The sequence below is a fragment of the Mustela nivalis genome, assembly GCF_964662115.1.
Source record: "Mustela nivalis genome assembly, chromosome: 8".
NCBI lineage: Eukaryota > Metazoa > Chordata > Mammalia > Carnivora > Mustelidae > Mustela > Mustela nivalis.
In genome coordinates, this window is record NC_139027.1 from 64,247,912 (window position 1) to 64,261,622 (window position 13,711).

At 33.7% G+C, this 13,711-nt stretch overlaps 1 long non-coding RNA gene across 3 annotated transcripts in view; it reads right to left on the reverse strand.

The window, feature by feature from the left end:
* The window catches only part of LOC309870794, a 122,492-nt gene that overhangs the window by 17,285 nt on the left and 91,496 nt on the right, over positions 1–13,711 (reverse strand). For all 3 annotated transcript variants that reach the window (XR_014314820.1, XR_014314821.1, XR_014314822.1), the window contains one exon: positions 7,610–7,751. This is a non-coding gene — a long non-coding RNA (uncharacterized lncRNA). The remainder of the gene's footprint in view (positions 1–7,609; positions 7,752–13,711) is intronic.

Here is a 13,711-nt window from a genome sequence, read left to right on the forward strand (position 1 = left end):
ATATGTAGAATCTAAAAAAGATACTAGTTTATAGATACAGAGATAGATTGGTGGTTGCAAGGAACAGGGATGAGAGAAATAAAAGGGAAAAAATATGACATGCTCCTGTGTAACGCTTATAATTTCTTATTGATCAATGAAATTATTACTACTGGTTAAATGAATGGAGCAGTAGGATGTGGTTTGTTGAGATAACTATAAAACAGCAGGATACTGGCTTGTCAGCATGGAGGAGTAAAGAGAACTTTTTAACATAGATCAATGTAACAGAGATGTTCAAGAGTACATGCTCAGTAGAATAAAAGCTACAGTAGCTAAGCATTCTTATTCACAACAAATAATTATATTATTTTGTTCTAGGTAAGAGTGTTTGATTATATTTAAAAACTTTTTCATAGCTGGATGTTCCCATGATAATGACAAGGGACAGATAACAATTTTCTCTCAAAGGTCAAAAAGTATGTTACAAGCCTTTAAAAGAGATAAATATGTCACACTCCAGTAAATGCAGCCACCTATCATGTAGAAACCAGAGGGCAATTAACAGAGGGTCTCAAGAATGTACCTATGAAGGGAGGAAATAAAATTCTATATTTAAGATAATTAATTGATAATCTGAGTTAGATGAGAAAATCATCTTTCATTGCAAAAAATCATTTAAACCTCCTTAGTTTATATAATGACAAATGTATAAGCCCCATTCAGGCAAAGTCACTAAGAACTTTGTTGCTTAATATTCAGTAAATATAAGAATTCTTTTAAAAGAATACTATATGGTTACATTAAAAGCAATTACAAATATCCTAAAATTGTTCTCCTTTTAAATACTTAATCAGCTGAACTGTCATCCTACTCAACAAATTCTACCGCTACAAGAACTCTACTCCATCTTTGCTTTATTTCCTAAATTTAGTCATTATTTTTCATTTAAATAAATATTAATATCTATAATTTACCAGAGACTGTGCTAGAATCCGGAGGGTTGTGGCAACAAAGGGAGGATAAAGTTTGAAAAGGACTTTTCTTAAATAGCTACTGATCTAGTGGGGGAGCAAAAGAAAAGTAAATATGCAACTAAAACACAGCATAATGAGTATTATAATAGAGGTATGTTAAAAAATGGTAGCCGCTAAGTGATTTTAATGAACAGGAGCTTGCTTGTCTGTTGAGATGGTAAGAACAGATGGTCTATGCAAGAAGAGGAAAGACACATCAACATACATGAAAAACTATGGCAAATTCAGGAGATTATGTACTACTTCGGTATGGAGTAACATACAGAGCTGCCAAGGAATATAGGAAATGTGGTTGAAAGAGGCATCTCAGGTCTAATTGTGAAAGATCATGCATGTGCTGAGAAGAAGTGAATTATTTAGGCACGGAGAAGCCACTGAGGGCTTACATGATCAATTGTGGGTTTTAGAAACATTTTTGATGACAGCGTGGGTGATGGACAGATAAAGGGGAGGCTGAAACAGGAAGAGCCATTGGGAGCTAAGATGATAACCTGCCTGAAAAGATTTGGTTGTGATCTGAGAGAGCAATAGTGACAGGGGAAAGAAAGAACTTGAGAGCTCCTTCAGGATAAGAATGAACAGGAGGAGGTAGTTTGTTGAGGAGACAAAGGAAAGGAAAACATCTCACAATACTCTGATGTTTCACCTGGAAAATGATAGATGATAAATCTATTAGAAATGGGAAACATAGGAAAGTATATTTGAAACAAAAGAAAATTTGATGTTGGATGTGTTGTATCTGAATTGCTTGTGTAGCTACATGCATAATCTGACTACATGAAGACGTTCGCTAACTCCTTTTTTCCTTCTATTATACTCTGCTCCTTGTGTTTGATTGTATTAGAATATCTTTTTTTTTAATTTTTTATTTTTTATAAGCATATATTTTTATCCCCAGGGGTACAGGTCTGTGAATCACCAGGTTTACACACTTCACAGCACTCACCAAAGCACATACCCTCCCCAATGTCCATAATCCCACCCCCTTCTCCCAAACCCCCTCCCCCCAGCAACCCTCAGTTTGTTTTGTGAGATTAAGAGTCACTTATGGTTTGTCTCCCTCCCAATCCCATCTTGTTTCATTTATTCTTCTCCTACCCACTTAAGCCCCATTAGAATATCTTAATGTCATTTTAGCACATGCTAAAAAAAATCATATCCAAAACCTACATGAAATTCTCCAGTCTTAGAAACTTTCTAATCTTCACAACTGCTTCCATTATATAATTGTATTTATCTTTCAAATTGAGCAAACACTGATTAGGTTTTAGACTAGACTAGGTAGAACATGGAGATTAAACCCTATGTATCTGAGTTTGGTGGCTAACCCACAAAATTCTCTTTCTAAACATAAATCTGTAAGTCCCTCAAATGGTTTCTAGTAAGAAATTTGAGTGTAAAATACACTTCTGTATTAGAAGTACAATGCAAATAATAACAACAAATCCTAGCAGATTAGGGAAATCTTACTGTGATTCTCATTCATTACAAAGCCTCTAATAATAAAAATACTTCTAGTATGGCCATGAAATGTATGGGTGAGCATTCATTTCAAAGCAATTGAGCCAAACAAATGAACTCTAATTCAGGGCTCACCCTAACTTCAGCTCCCATCTAGTAAGCAACCACATGCTTTATGCTCAACTTCTGAAAGAAGTCGGCTTCAGAACGACCTGATGAGTCAGAAAGGCCCTCTAACTGGCTGGCATGTTGCCTACAATATTTCAGTTCTGATCTTTATTTTTAATTAATTAATTAATTAATTAATTTTGAGAGAGGGAAAGAGAAGGGGATGGGGCTGAGCGGGAGAGTGAGAGGGAGAGAGAGAATCTTAAGCAAGCTCCATTCCTGGCACAGAGCCTGACCCAAGCTTTATCTCACAACCCTGAGATCATGACCTGTGCCAAAACCTGAATGCTTTACTGACTAAGTCACCCAGGCACCTCATGATCTTTTAATACTAAGAGAATTGATTCCCCTGAGTCAAGATACCATTTCAGAGCCTCATATATTTTGTGGATTCAGAAAGGGAATTTCCCTATATTTATAATTATTTGTAGTTACGGAGATGGGAAAAATTGATGAGGTTTACATGACAGGTGGTCAAACGGCTGTTCAACTTAGTGGTTGGTATTTAAACTCTTGGCTTGATAATGCAAGAATGTATTATGCCCTAGATGCATTTTTATAGCTCTTCTGGTAATTATTTCCTGCCAACTAAAGTAACATGGATGACTCCAAGCACAAGGTCTTATTTACTGTTATATCTTCTTTATCCACTTTACCAAAACATCACCAAGGGATCATTTACATTTTAATTTACTTGATTAAAAAATCTACTTTGGGTTAATGTTTTATTTAATGAAAACGCCCCCATGCCTGTCATGCCATTAACTTAGACCAAAATCAGTTAGCAACTGAAACACAGATTTTCGCAACCACATGCACTCGCAGAAAGTTATAAAACAATCATTTTTGTAAGATCAAAACCTCCAATTTTATAGTTGAGTCAGAGTGCTGAAACAATGTGGGAGGACCTGAGTTTGGACTGGAGACCTAAAGAGCTGGGAACTTAAGGGCCCCCTGTAACCATCCCATTCTTAGGAAAAGAAAGACATAGAAACCTAGAAAACCTCTCTCTCAAAATAATCCTGAAACACAGACTTCCCAAACACATGAAGCAATCCAGGGCTAGGTACCTTAACCAAACTAATAACAGAATTACGTACTTCTGTCTGATAAAATGAATTTTATGGAACAGCTTGACAAAATTTTAAAATAAATATATTTAAGTGCTAAGAGAGCTAAATGACGGACTATCATAAGTTAAAAGTGATCAATACCATAAGCAATGGCATGAATTAATCTTATAGACACAATATTGAGCAAAAGAAATCACATTAGAGTACATAATGTATGAGTCCAATGATATAAAGTACCAAAAAAATGCAAAACTAATCTATAGCTTAAGAGGTCAGTAAAATGATCACATTTTAAATGACTACCTTGAGACCACAGAGGGCTTAAAGGGGCTTTTGGGAATGTTGGGAATGGTCTATTTCATCATTTGGATGCTACTTACATGGGTGTGCTCACTTTATGAAGAGGACTTGTACTGTAGAATGATGATGCATAGTGGACTTCAATTAAAATATATGTACGTAAAATATGAACACTGAATATATTTTTAGCCATTGAAAACATGTTCTGTTAGGCACTGACAGTAAGAAAATCCAGGTGTGTGGAACTGATGCATTATTAAAATAAAGTAAATAATAAAGTAAGTAATATTAAAACAGATATGAAAATTATGTTGAACATAATTTGAATATTTGTTAATACTTTAAGCCCCCTAAAATTCATAGTGTCTAATAATCATTTCTAGAGTCCATAACTTAACAATTAGCTAACTCAGAAATTCAAATCATAAAACTGTTAAGTACCACACATACTAATTTTATAACATATTTAATATTACTATTAAAGTAGGTTCTTTACTTCATAACTAACTGTTAAAGTAAGAATTATTAAACTTAATGTAAAAAATACACTAAAACTAAAAGAAAAATAATTAAATAGAATATTGAAATTTTATGAATGAAACAGGAATAGAAACGCATGGAAAAATTTAAAAATATATCCTTTTATTGGTATCCAAAACCAGTGCATATTGGTTTTAATTAGCCAGCTTAAATCTTCTTCCTCAGTTTCCCATTATTCAAAATATGCCAGTTTTTGTTCACTTTTTTTCTTTTTTTCCTCCCAACTTATTTGCGCCTTTGCATTTGCCATTTCCTCCAAAATACTCTCATTCAAGCTTTTAATCTTGATAAATCCCTTCCTTGAAGTCAGAATGGTTTCATGGGGATATGCATATGTTCAAACTTCTCAAATTGTATACATTAAATACGTAGTTTTCGTTTATCAATTGTACCTGAATAAAGCTGTTAAAAAAAAAAAAAGACTGAATTGGAGTGCTACCTGCTCTGGGAATTCTTATCTCAATCACAGCCACAGTTAGCTGGGCATTCCAGTACCCATTATCAGATATGTGAAATCAAATCTCAGGCTGGGAGAAATACTGCCTGAGTTCATTTTATCCACAATTTCTGATTTTGTTATAGAAAAGATTCTCTTAGCCTCTCAGTGTCTTAGTTTTCTTCTCAGTAAAAGGGGAATAAGATATCACCTTAAATAGGTGATGGGGATTAAGAGTACATTTATCATGATGAGCACCGAGTACTACAGAATTATTGAGTCACTGTAGTGTATACCTGAAACTAACATAACACTGTATGTTAACCATAGTAGAATTAAAATTAAAAATGTAAATAAATCATTTTCTTCTTAGGATTCTCTTAGTGATTAAATAAATTACATAATTCATTACATAAATTCATATAATAGTATCAGACAAATACTAATTGTTCATAAAATCCTAATCATTATTTTTGAAGCACAGATTTTTGTGTGTGTGTGTTCCATAATTTGTCTACTGTCAAATTCCATAAGATTTCCAATTTTGTCTTCACTATATCCTATAAAATTTGCACCTTGCAGAGTAGCAAGGTGGTACTTAATAATGGTTTTATGACTTGAATTTCTGAGTTAGCTAATTGTTAAATTATGGACTCTAGTTATGATATTAGACACTATGAATTTTAGGGGCTTAAAGTATTAACAAATATTCAAATTATGTTCAACATAATTTTCATATCTGTTTTAATATTTCTAAGTTCTTTAAATATTATATTAAACAATAACTACTAATTTCTCCAGAGTCCCGCTAGCCATCTGTGGGATACTTATAGGTGTAGGTTTCAAAGAATGAATTCCCATTTTACAAAATGGGACAAAAGGACAGAACCTCCCAAAATTCAGGAAAAGAAGAATTCGAGAACAAGATGCCATGTGTCTGAATGAACCAGACTCTGCCTTCAGTTTGCACCTTCCTTTAAGTTACACTCATCTAGATTTTCTCCTTACCAGGCCATTGTATAGCTTCCCTTATGAGATGTTTGCCCATGTCTTTGCAAGAATGCTATAAAAGTTCAGACTTATTCAAGATCATAAAAGAGAACCCCATTTGAGCTCTCTGTAACAAAAGATGGTGGCATTTGGTGGCCAATTGTTACATTTTTTTTTTTTTTTAAGGGAGGAGATACTATCAGGCTTGGGGAAAGAATTAGAATAATAGACTTTATACAAAATAGGAATCCTTCTTCCCTCTCTTGATTTTGCCCTCTTCTGATTCTTGGCTTTTTTAGTCCACACAGCAGATAGTGATTATCCATAGTTTTTACTTACAACTGCTTCATTCACAATGGAGTGGGAGTTCTTGATTCAACCTGAAATCTCTACAAGAGGTCCGCTTACTAATAGATACTAGTTGGGCTCTCAAAATTAGCCAATCAGTATGGCCAAGGAGGCAGTTACACTAAAACAGCATAGCTAGGTAAACACACACACACACTACTGTTGGATTTTGATGGTAACAGCAAGGAAAGAAAGTATCACACGTATACTGGGTTTTATCTTGTCACTCCTGAAATCCACTCCAGTCAGGAACCTCAGAATGTGACTGTATTTGGAAATATGTTTTTTGTAGATCTAATCATGGCAAGGATTGAGATAAGAAATCAGACTGGATTAGTGTTAGCCGAAAACCCAATGATAACGTCCTTCCTTCCTGATACGAGACAGAAAGGACACAGGGACACAGAAAAAGGCAATATGCAGATGGAGGCAGAGATTAGAGTGATGAGTTTACAAGCTAAGGAGCATCAAGGATTCTATGTTATCACCGGAGGCAGGGAGAGAAACTTGAGAAAGTTTCTTCCTCAGAGACTGCAAGTTTTTTCCACTTGGAGATTCCCCTTCCATTTATCTTCTGTGTTAAACAACACACCTTGTGTATTATTTTAACCAGGTAAGCTATTCACTTCCAGAGCCCAAGTTCTATCATATTAATTTATAATTGTAAAAGGATCCTAAGCAACTTAACACAGAGTAATAAAATAATAGTTGACTATTACTGCTCACAAATGTAAAAAAAAAAGTAGAAGATAGTTCTTTTTTATTTCTATTCCTTCACTGATTTAAATGCATGCCACTAAGTGGTAATGTTTCCTCGCTTTAAGAACCAAATGCACTCAACTGTTTTCACTTAAGCATTCATCACCAGGCCTCAAGGTCCTTGCATCATTTGAGGTCGATTCAGTAAAAAGGTGACTAAAATGAAGTGCTTGAGCTGGTCCTTAAATATTCCTGTAGTCATTGAATGCCTTTGCAAATAGCTTTATAATGGCAAAATTGCCACATTATGATTGAATTTGTAGTGAACAAATGAGGACACATTATCATCTCAGCCAATATTTGAGTTAGCTCAGGAGAATTTCAGCCAACTTGTATTTTACATGAGCTTAGCTGCAATTCAGTGCAGGAACTATTATATATAGGTATATATAGGTATACACACACACACACACACACACACACACGACTTGAAAACAAACTTCATTTTGTATAACTGGAATAAAAACTAAAATGGAAAGATGCCAACATGTTTTTTCTACAGCAGAAAATGCACTGACCTTTCGCTCATGGTAATCATGTCTCAAGTGTCCTGGTGAAGAGAAAATAAAGCAATAACATGTCATTTATCTGAAGGTCACTTATCTTGCAAATTCAGTGATTCAGAGCATCATTGAGAACTTGGCAATAATCAAGAAAGGCCTATAAAAACAAAGAGATGTTTATATATCTTTTGATTTGACTTGATTTAACAAAAATACTTGATTTGACTATTCACCAAAGAAGCACTTGATACTTAATTCAATATTTTTTACTGTTATAGTCATAATTTTATAAAGTCCACCTATAAAACTTTCTAACTATGAATATATTAAAATTAATCATAATTACGAAGCTCTTGAGTTAGCCACAGTGATCACAGAAGGAAGTTATAAGAACAACCAGAGAGCAATGGAGGAAACAGATAAAACTTTAAAATACAGAAAAATAAGCTTTCTAAAATTATAGTAAAAAGACTTCTGATCAATTTTGCAAACTGCATAACTGTTCAAACCTCCCAAGATGTCAGTTAGAATACATAAAAATGAAAGAACAAGTATCATCAAACCAAAATTACCATAATTTAAAAAAGAGAAAGAGCATCTTCCAGACTAGAAATGAAGTAATACATGTACTAAGTATTCTGGGTTAGGTCAGGTAATCAAAGGGCTGGTGGGGTAGGGATTGTCAATGTAATAGAATCTGTAATTTATTTTAAGGATGCTTATAAGCATGTATAAGGGCAAACTACAACATTACAATATTATAATTTGAGGAGAAAAATGAGTTTTTGTTGCCTACATACTCAAGCAGAATCTCTTATACATGAAGTGGACCTAGAATTGTATAATGTGTTTGACTAAATAAATCCAGAAATTAATTAGCCACATGGAATCAGAAGCTAATAGTATATGAATCATGTAAAGCCTATTTTGGAAGTCTCATATATAAAAGGCAAAGATCCATCATTTTTAAGGCAGGTATGTATTTCCTGGATGTATAATAAAGGAATATCTGCCTGAAGAGGACCTTCCAACCAAGAATTATAAAGTACTAAGGAAATAAAAATGATGAAAGAGTAACACAAACTGAGTAAAATAAAAAGCTATAATTCAGACCTAGAAAAAAGTAGAACCTGAAAAGTAGAACCTGGAAAGAACTTTAAAATGATCGATTTAATGTCTTCTACAGAAAAATAAAGTGAAAGCAACCAAAAAGGAATAAAAAGTTATGACACAGAAGCTGATGGCTATTAAACAAGAAACAGTTTAATAGATTTACTACTGAGGTGACTGGAGAGACCTGAGAAGTGAAATAGTGAGCTATAAAATCAGTGGAAGCTTCCTGGAATACAGAGCAAAGAGATGAAAAAAATATAAAATATAAAACAAAGCTAAAGTACATTAGGAATATTAGGGTAATGATATAAATAAAGTTGAAACAATAACAACAGTTGGGAGATGGAAAGTTACAGAGGAAAGTATAAGTATGCTAACATTTTTGACCCTTTCCAAAGAAAGATAGGCCTACTCAATCCATTTGTTAGGGGAAAAAAACTTGATGCTTTTATGAATAACAATTTCTTTTATGAATAACAAAGAAATCCCCAAAGAAGAAGAAGAGGAGGAGGAAGGAGAAAAGGAGGAGGAAGAAAATGAGCAAGAGGAAGATATATTAAGAATTAGACTAAACTTAACAAACTAAAAGAGAAAAAAATGGAACAAAGAACAAAAACATCCAAGACCTTACTTTTAAAAATGAGGACCAAAAAAAAAACCACAAAGGAAAACTTGATATATAAAAAAGAAAACAAAACCCACACTAAGATGGCAGAAATAATTTAAAGTATACTCTTAATTAAAATAAGCACATCTGAGTTGAAACTATTATTAAAAAACAAAGATTTTTTAAAATATAGCTGATATTTGCTTACATAGGGCAAAATTAAAGGACAAAATAAATTGTAACAAATGAATGCAAACATGTAATGTTTTAAAAATGAATGTTTTAAAAATGATTCAGTAAGTTAAAGGAACCAGGGCTCCTGACACTTGTGAAGATCATCCCAGCTATAGATGGCCTAGGTTTTGGAGACAGAGAAGTAAACTTGTATTTTACTTAAAACACAGTTATTTTTGTTTTCTGTCACTTGATGCTAAATCTTCTTATAAGCAATATATGAAATATAAACATGATTAACCTGGGAATAACGTTTCAAAAGTCCCAGGAAGATTAATCAAAAGTCTTCCGGGGTCTACTATCCATTTGATTTTCTTGTGTGTGTAATGTATATATATGTAATGTCTCCTCCTAGTCTAAGGCAATATCAAAGTCCATTAAGACTGAATGCATCTATTATTATTATCATCCACTGCATACCTTGAGGCATTTAATTATTAGCACTGTTGTCCTAGAGAAGAAAATTTCACATTTCATATGTAGAATAACATCTCACCCAAAGATGTCCACACCTTAATCTTGGGCACTTATGAGTATGTTGTTACATGACAGAAGGAATTAGGATTGCAGATAGAATTAAAGGTGTAATTAGTTAACCTCAAGATAAAAATGTTACCTTAGAATATCTGGTTGTGACAATGGTCCTTAAATTGAAGAGGGAAGCAGAAAAAGAAAATTGGTAAAAGAATTCTGATGGCAGAAACAGGATTGCCATTTAAGATAGTCTGTTGTTCTAGTTCTTTCCTCAGAACTGATAGTGTCTCCCCTTTTTTAGTTTGTAATACATGGTTATATTCTTACAATGAATCCCCCAAACCAACTTCTGTTTCAGAGTGCTCAAGTTCTGTTATATGATTATGAATAATTCTGCACTTTTACATGATCTAAAGAAAAATATAAGAATATAAATGTGTAAATCACCAATTGGGAGAAAAAATTAAGGAAAAATATATCTGACAAACAACTTGAATCAAAAATATATAAAGTACCCTTGCAACTTAACAATTTAAAAAAAACACAAAAATAGGCAAAGAATTAAATAGACAATTCTAAAGAAGTTATATAAATAGCCAAGAAGCACATAAAGATTCATGATATCTTTAGTTATCAGGGAAATGCAAATTAAACCACAGTGTGATACCATCACCCACCAAAAAGAAAAGTTAAATTTAAAATGACTGTCAATTCCATATGCCGGCAAAAATGTTCAGTAATTGAAACTTTGATAAAATTATGGCAAGAATGTAAAGATAGTAAAACACTTGGGGCAAGAAGTTGGGCAGTTTCTTGTGATCTTAAACCTACACTTTAAATATAATCTCAAGGGCACCTGGGTGGCTCAGTTGGTTGAGCTCCTGCCTTCAGCTCAGGTCATAACCCCATGGTCCTGGGTTAGAGCCTCACATAGGGCTCAGCAGGGAGCCTGCTTCTCCCTCTCCCTCTGCCTCACTCCCAGCTTGTGCACTCTCTCTCTTTCTCTCTCTCTTACTGTCTCTCTCAAATAAATAAAATCTTTTAAAAAATAAATAAAATAAAATATAACCTCAAAATTCCACCCTCAAAAATGATGAAAATTAAGCCTCAACAAAAGCAAACAAACTAACTTAATATAGGCGTATCCAAGGAGACTTTATTCATACTAGTCCAGAACTGGATATAACTCAAATATCCACCAACCAGAGAGTAGAAATAAAAAAAATTAAGGTATATTCCTTAAATGGAATACCATCAAAAAAATAAAAAGGGAAGAACTAGTGATAATTGCCATAACATAGACAAATATCAAATTTGTGTTGGACAAAAACAGACAGACACAAAATACTGCATATTGTATAATTCCATTTTTTATGACGTTCTGGAACTGGGAGAAATAATCTATGGTGAAAGAAATTGAGAAAAATGGCAGTCCCAGGGGTAAGGAACTGTTTTTTGGTGGTAATAAAATGTTCTCTCCATGCTCACAAGGGTGTGAATTACATGGGTGTTACTTGTCAAAACTCAGTGTATTGTACATTTAAAATTTGCAGATCACTAAATATATATCTGATCTCAAGAACAAGAAGAACAAGAAGGAAGTGAACTCTGTTCTTATTTACACCCCAGAAAGTCTCCTTCTCATAAAATGGGAATTTGAGTAATCATAAAAACAAACTTTCCTACTTATGTACTAACTTTTGCAATATACATAGGGGAGTGAGTGTGTGTGTGTGTGTGTGTGTGTGTGTGCATGTATGCATGTGTGTACGAAACACACTTGTTTGAACATGTGTCCAACCAGGTAACGTTTGCTGTGTAACTGATGAATGTTTGAACACACAGCATTTATCATGCGATCAAAGCATTACCTGGTCTTTCATATGACTTGGAAAGAAAATATTGAGTGTTAGATAGCTCTATAGCTGCTTGTCTTCAGTTACAAAGAAGTCCCCCTCATCAGTATTTTTTAAATCTTCCTAGATGATATTAATTGACAGCCAAGTTGGAAACCACTGATTTTATTCACTACCACTAAAATAAACTAAAGGAGATAAGCCCTTGAAGTATATCATTTTGACAATAACATTTGACAGAAGTATAGAAAAAACAGCGAGTTTCAGAGAATTTCAAAGGAAATGAAGGAGGTCTTTGGTGCAAATACCTAAAGGACATTCTATAGTCATTTATTTTGATTGTCTGGAGTTGCTTGGTATAGATTCACACATACATTATAAACTGGAGATGTAATTCTCTCTCTTTAGAGGTCTTACCCCATATGCTTGTGAGCAAGGTTAGATAGTAGTAGAGTAATTTGGCCATGGAACTAAGTCATATTGTCTGAAAGTGGTAACAGAAAATCAGGTGATTTAAAAAAATATATTATTTATTTATTTAAGAAAGAGAGAGAACATGGGGTGAGGGGGGCAGATCAGAGGGAGATGCAGACCCCGTGCCAAACAGAGAGCCCAATGCAACACTCGATCCTGGGACTCTAGGGTCATGACATGAGCCAAAGGCAGTTGCTTAACCAACTGAGCCACCCAGGCTCCCAATGAGCTGATATTTTGACTATGCTCTATTTACTGTGTAATTATCCCATATATTTTTAAATTTTAACTCATATAAAGATTTGGAGTTATAACACTTACAGGGACAAATATAAATAATGTATAAAAGCTAGGTAAACCATCATGTGCCCACTCTACTCTGCTTCCATGAGTCTGACTGTTTTAGGGTTCTCATAAAATAGGAATCATGCAGTATTTGTCCTCCTGTGTATGACTTATTTCACTTAGCATAATGTCTTTCAGTCCATCTGTGTTGTCACAAATGGCAAGATTTCCTTCTTTTTTCAATTCTGAATAAAATTCCATTGTATGTGTATACCACATTTTCTTTATCCATTCATCTGTCAATGGATAGATTTCATTTGTTTCCATATCTTGGCTATTGAGAAAAATGCTGCAATAAACATGGGAAGGCAGATTCTCTTTGAGATCCTGATGTCAATTCTTCTGGATATATATCCAAAAGTGAGATTGTAAGATCATATGTAGTTCTACTTCTCCTATTTTGAGGAAAGTCCGTATTGTTTTCCATAGTGGCTGCCTCAATTATTTATATTCTCACCAATAATGTATAAGGATTCTCTTTACTCACATCCTCACCAATACTTCTTTTTTCTTTTTTAAATATTTATTTATTTTATTTTAGAGAGAGAGTGTGAGCAGAGGGAGAAGGAATTTCAAAGTATATCCCTCAATATTTATCAGTTACAAAGAGAATAACAGTACCCTTACAGTGGAGAAAATTGAAAGACATTTTAATCAAGTGTTTATAATTGACATCACAATAATAACACATAGCAACATTATCTACTGCCTAAAATTATTTACTGAGGAAGATACTACATAATTTCTGTGGTATTCTCTCAAAAAATGTATAATCTCAACTTAACCATGAGAAAATATCAGAGAATGGCAAAGTGAAAAATAATCCCAAATTATTCTACAAAATAATTAAGTAGTACTCATAAAAATGTCATGAAAAATAGGGGAAGACTGAAGAACCATCATGGATCCAGGGGACCAGGAGAACACAACAACTATATGCAATGCAGCTTTCAGATCAGATCCTAGCACAGAAAAATGACATTATGGACTAAAACTACTGGTAAGCAGCTAATA